The sequence below is a fragment of the Pinus tabuliformis genome, chromosome 8, assembly GCF_031772625.1.
Source record: "Pinus tabuliformis cultivar Carrire ecotype Pingquan chromosome 8, CPIR1, whole genome shotgun sequence".
Classification (NCBI taxonomy): Eukaryota; Viridiplantae; Streptophyta; class Pinopsida; order Pinales; family Pinaceae; genus Pinus; species Pinus tabuliformis.
Genome location: NC_142294.1, coordinates 856790582 through 856796541, shown reverse-complemented (window position 1 = coordinate 856796541; position 5960 = coordinate 856790582).

Genomic DNA, 5960 nt, shown 5'->3' with positions numbered 1-5960 from the left:
TCCAAAGTGCTTAATTATGATTCTATTCCCATGTCCAAAGTTTTTGAAAATGTAAACCATGTGTTCAGTGAAAAATAGAAAAAGAAACCATGTGTCCACTGAACATTTAGTGAGATACCTGGTTTGTCCACTGACACTCCTATCAATGCGTGAATATATTGGACATGACTAGGGTATGCCCACTCTAGCTACTATGTGCTTTCGTGCTTTACCTGATGTTGTGAAGATTTGTTTGACATAATCAAGTTCTGGAATTTTTTACCATTGTGCTTGTATTTATCGTAAGACTCTATGTGGTTCTAAGCCAAATTAAGCCATGCGGATTTAGATAATTTTGGCTTGATTTGGACCAAACTATGTTGATCTCTTAGCATTTTACCACTTTGATGCTTGCCACATGAGTTCAGTGGAGTTCCTGCATTTTTCTTGCTAGTGCTTCCGTGGGATAAAGCTTCAACAATTCCAGTCATCTTTGCATTGCAGAGTTTTCAATCGTTTCGCTTCATCTTCTAGAAAAGAAAAAAGAACTTAGAAAGAAAGTCGTGTATGTGTTGAAGATCAATGGTTTTTAAAATATTCTGATGCAGGGGAATGTTGCCTAATTCCTTACCTTGGAAATTTAGAGTGGCATGTTTGATGATAGGGATGGAAGAAGTATATCTTTGTATAAGTTTCCATGTTGGTACAACCCATGAAAGTCATTTTTGCAGTGGAAAACATTGAAGGAAATCATCTAACCATTGTAGAAATAATTGTGGACAGGGATTTGCATAACAACAACTTTGTTGGTACTAGGAGTAGCAAGGCTTATGGGTGTCATCATCATGTAGCAGATTCGTGGAGGTAAGAGTCTCATGGATATACAACATTATCATAATACTTTTTTTAATTTCCTGTGATGATCCATACCCATGAAGGTCATTGTTGAAGTGGAAATCAGTGGAGGAAAGCTTATGACCATTGCATAGATAATGGCAGCAAGGATTTGCAAAACAACAACCATGTTGGGCTCGAGACTTGAAAGAATTAAAGGTCTAATGTATAGGCTCATTCCTCTTCTAGTGATAAAGGTGGTGCATCTATCACAGGGACTATAATTTATATTCACAACATAGAAATACATAATGAACAATAAGGACTTTGCCACAAATAAGTCTTGGGAGGCAAGGACATGGTTTGGTTTGTATGAGATTTTGCTTGCTTTGACCTGTCTATGCTTCATTATGCTTGTGAATGGCTCTGGTGATGATTCAAGACAAAGGAACTGTGAAATTCCAGAGGCTTCAACCCCTTCAAGTGTTGCAACAACTAGAAAAGATGCCTCCAAGGTAAGGAAAAGTTTTTGAAACTTGAGAATTCTAAATGAAATTCCATATCCCCTCATTGTTTTTGTTCTCAGCATTGTTTTCTTAATTATGTGAAAGACAAGTGTTCTTAAACATCTAAAACTATGCCCATCCAAACCCAAGCTTATCAAAATCTTCATGCACTATTGGAAAATATGTTTTGTCAAAGTTGCAATATCCCAAACCTCTCTCTCCATCATTAGTTCTATGATTGTTTTTTGCAAATTTCAACCGAAGACATCTAAAACTAGGGTCGATTTCAGTGTTAACAAATAAGAGGATTCCTAAAATTCTATTAAACTGCAAACATAATCAAAATATCTAATCTCAAATCTAGAAATATATACATCAAATTTTCATGTTATAGTGAACATTTAATATTATTGTAAAAAGTATAATTTTATGTAGAAGTATAACAATTATTTAAGACACAATTTACTCATAGTTCTCTCAAGTTCGTCAAATTACCCAGAAATTCTAGTATTTGTTTTAAGCGCCTCTGGTTGGTTTTTCTACAAGAGTGCAACCTCTGTCCTGTTTTTTTGTGGCAACGTCTGATCATCTATTGCTTTATGCAAGATCGCATCCTCGCACCTCTGGCCAATTTTTCTGCAAGAATGCAACCTCTGTACAACATTTTTGTGGTATCTTATGGTCAGTTATTGCTTTCTGCGAGATTCCAGCCTCTAGCCAGCTTTTATGTGACAACTCCTAGTCAACTATTACAACACATTTTCTCCCTGTGAATGAATTGTTTATGTGAATTATTTTTGTGAATGAATTATTTCTGCAAGAAGAGGAAGGAGGTGAATGAATTATTTCTATAGGAAGAGAAAGAGGAGGGTGGTGTGATATAAAGAAAAATAGTGTGAAACTAAGACACGTGGATGATATATGGCATCAACAAATAATGGGAAGTACAACAAGTGTTAGTCTTACATGAATTCTATTAAACTTTGGATAACAATATGACTATGCATGTATTATTTTAAGTAGCAAATCTGGTCTAAAATTTTGATAGAAAAATGGGCATTAGATATGCAAAGTACCTTCCTTTCATACTTTGGATAAATTATTTTTTGGATATCTAAACTTTCCACGTACCCTCCTTTCAGAGTTTGGATAACTTTTTTTGGATATCTAAAGTTGCCTTGGGAGACGTGAAGTTTCCAATAAGAGGTTGAATTGGAAACTTTGGTTAAAATTTGGGTGAAGCAAAATTGCCACTGGAAAGTTTGGTTAAAATTTTGTAAGGAAGTAAATGTTTTGTCAAATTATTGGTCAACACGCTCTAGCAATTGATGAAGTCCCTACAGTGCCAAAGGTAAGGACTAATAAGAGAGGAAGAGAAATACATATGTGATCAAATATAATTGAATAAAAAAATTGATAACTACAAAAGCTCTTTAGGACCATATTATTACCATTGATTGTGATGATTTAAAAGTTATAATCTTTGGGGTATTATTTAATTAAAAAATTTATTTCCATGCAATATTTCTATAGACATATTTTATAGATATTTTATGCATGTCATACATGGAAATTAAGGTAATCTTATATGTCCCACCAATATTGTAAGAGGATTTCTAAATATATTATAAAATAATCCTAATGTAATTAGATAATATTCATAATCCATGACTTCGTTCCTTCCATGGGGATGATGTGTTGGGTGTGGAGCCTGCTTATCTTCTTTATTCAGAGGTATCGCCGCATTGGACCCCAGTTCATAATGGGGCAGCAACATCGCCCATTTGTTCGTCACGAGGGGGGTCCAAGGGGGGTGACGACGATTTTTATGAGCCCCCCTTGGCAGGGGTTCAGGGGCAATGCCCCCAAAGCTAAAAATAGATGTAAAATTTCCTTGTAAAATATTGTAATTTCATAGTCAATCTGGGTCGTTCATTAGGCAGATGATCTGATGGTAGAAGTTATGTTTAATTTAGGGTTTTTTTCCCTAGAAGGAAACCCCTCACTATATATGAGGGAATTGTATTGTGGCTAAATATATGTGTATTCTGAGCAATAAAGAGAGAGGAGACTGTGTGAGAGTGAAGAGAAAATTACAACGGATCGGTTGTAAGTTGTATCTCTTCATTTTGTTGGATAATATAAAAGGAAGGACTAGTTGTTTCTCTGTGGACGTGGCACAAATTGGATGAACCTTGTATATCGGTGTCTCTCTCTTGTTTTATGCATTTTCTGTGTTTGTGTTTCTACAATATTTTATGTGTTCCATTTCTCTGTAATATATAATTTTCTAACAACTAGTATCAGAGCCGAAGGTCTATTTGACTGATAAACTCGTAGGAGAGAAGGGTTCCTGGTTCGAGTGGGAGCAATGGCGGAAGATGGTAGGTTTAGGGTTGAAAAATTTAACAGCCAAAACTACCAGTTGTGGAAGATGCAAATGGAAGATTATATGTATCAGAAAGATTTGTACCTACCATTAAGTGGAAAGACAAATAAGCTGACGAGTATGACAGACACAGAATGGGATATTATTGATAGAAAGGCACTTGGAACAATACGGTTGTGCCTAGCAGCGTCAGGAGCCATTAATATTTCAAAGAAAACAACAACAGAGGGTTAATGTTGGGATTGACCAAATTATATGAAAAACCTTCAGCCTCAAATAATGTATTTCTTATGAAGCATTTATTTAATATGAAGATGTTAGAAGGTGGATCTGTTGTTGATCATTTAAATGAATTTAATACATTTACTAGTCAATTAATTTCTGGAGGGGTAGTTTTTTATGATGAAGTTAGGGCTCTGTTATTTTTGTGCTCATTTCCAAAAGGTTGGAATAGTTTAGTTATGGCCATTAGTGACTTTGTCTCTGGATCTAGTACTTTAAAGTTTGATGATCTTATTGGTGCAATCCTTAGCAAGGAAACACGACGGAAAAACTCTGGTCAGACATCAGGTAATGCTTTGAGTACAGATACTAAGGGAAGTAAAAAGGAAAGAGGAAAGAGCCTAGGATATCGCAGTAAGTCAAGGAAATTCATATCCAAGTCCAAATCGGGGATAGTGTGATGGAAATGCGGGAAGAAAGGACACCTAAAGAAAGATTGTAAGGGGAAAAGAAGGAGATGCGTAGCAAGAAAACAATCATGAAGTGAATGTGATAGGTGATGTGTTGCAAGATGTTTTGATTCTTTCTTTAGAAAATATTATTGATGTCTGAGTGGTAGATTCAAGGGCTTCATTCCATGCCACACCTAATAGGAAACATTTTCATGATTATGTTCAAGAATATTTTGGATAGGTTCGTTTAGGTGATGATAAACCCTGTAAAATCATTGGAATGGGTAAATTTTTCATAAAACAACAGAATGGAAGCCAATGGCTATTGAAGGAGGTAAGGCATGTTCTAGATCTGAAGAAAAATCTAATTTCAATAGGACAGCTGGGAGGTGAAGGTTGTGTAACTACTTTTACAGATAAAACCTAGAAGGTCAATAAAGGAACCCTGGTAATAGCAAATGGAGAAAAGGTTGGTACATTATATTTATGCAATGGTATTTCTAATTCTCTTAAAGAATTAACCTCTACATGAGTAGATACAACGTTATGGCATCATAGGCTCGGGAACATGAGTGAGAAGGGGATGCAAATTCTTCACTAAAGAAATTTGTTGCCAGGTTTGAAGCATGCTGATTTGGAATTTTGTGAGAACTGTGTTTATGGAAAACAAAAGAGAGTCAAATTCCTTAGAGTTGGGAAAGAAAAAAGAGCGAAAAATTAGAGCTTTTGCATACAAATGTATGGGGACCTGCTCAGGTATCATCTCTTGGTGGCTCTCACTATTATGTTACTTTTATTGATGATGCAACCAGAAAAACCTGGATTTATTGTATTCGAAATAAATCTGATGTATTTGATACTTTCAAGAAATGGAAAGCTTTGGTTGAGAATGAGACAAGAAAAAGGTTGAAGTGTCTCAGATCAGACAATGGAGGTGAATATTGTAGCAAAGAGTTTGATAAGTATTGTTCAGAGCATGGAATTCACAGAGAGAAGACAATTCCAGGAACACCACAAGAAAATGGTGTCTCAGATAGGATGAACATGACAATCATGGAGCGTGCAAGGTGCATGAGATTGCATGCATGATTGCCTTTACAATTTTGGGAAGATGTTGTAGATATTGTTGTTTATCTAATAAACAAAGGGCCTTCAAGTTCCTTGGATGGAGGTATTCCAAAGGAGGCGTAGACAAGTAACAAGGTAAACTACTCATTTTTAAAGGCTTTTGGTTGTGAATCCTTAAAATAGGCTCTAAGGTAGTGGTATCTAAAATTTGACAGGTTTATGTCTGAACAAGGTTATACTAGATGTCACTATGATCATTGTGTTTATCTCAAAGGGAAAAATGGTGGCAACTATATTATATTATTATTGTATGTAGATGACATGCTTGTTGCAGGTTCTAACATGTAGGAAATAAATGTGCTCAAAGGAAAATTGGCAAATTCATTTGCAATGAAGGATTTGGGTGCTGCAAAACAAATTCTTGGTATGATAATAACTAGAGACAGGAAAATTCACAAATTAACATTGTCTCAGAGTGAGTACATACAAAAGCTATTGGAAAGATTTAAT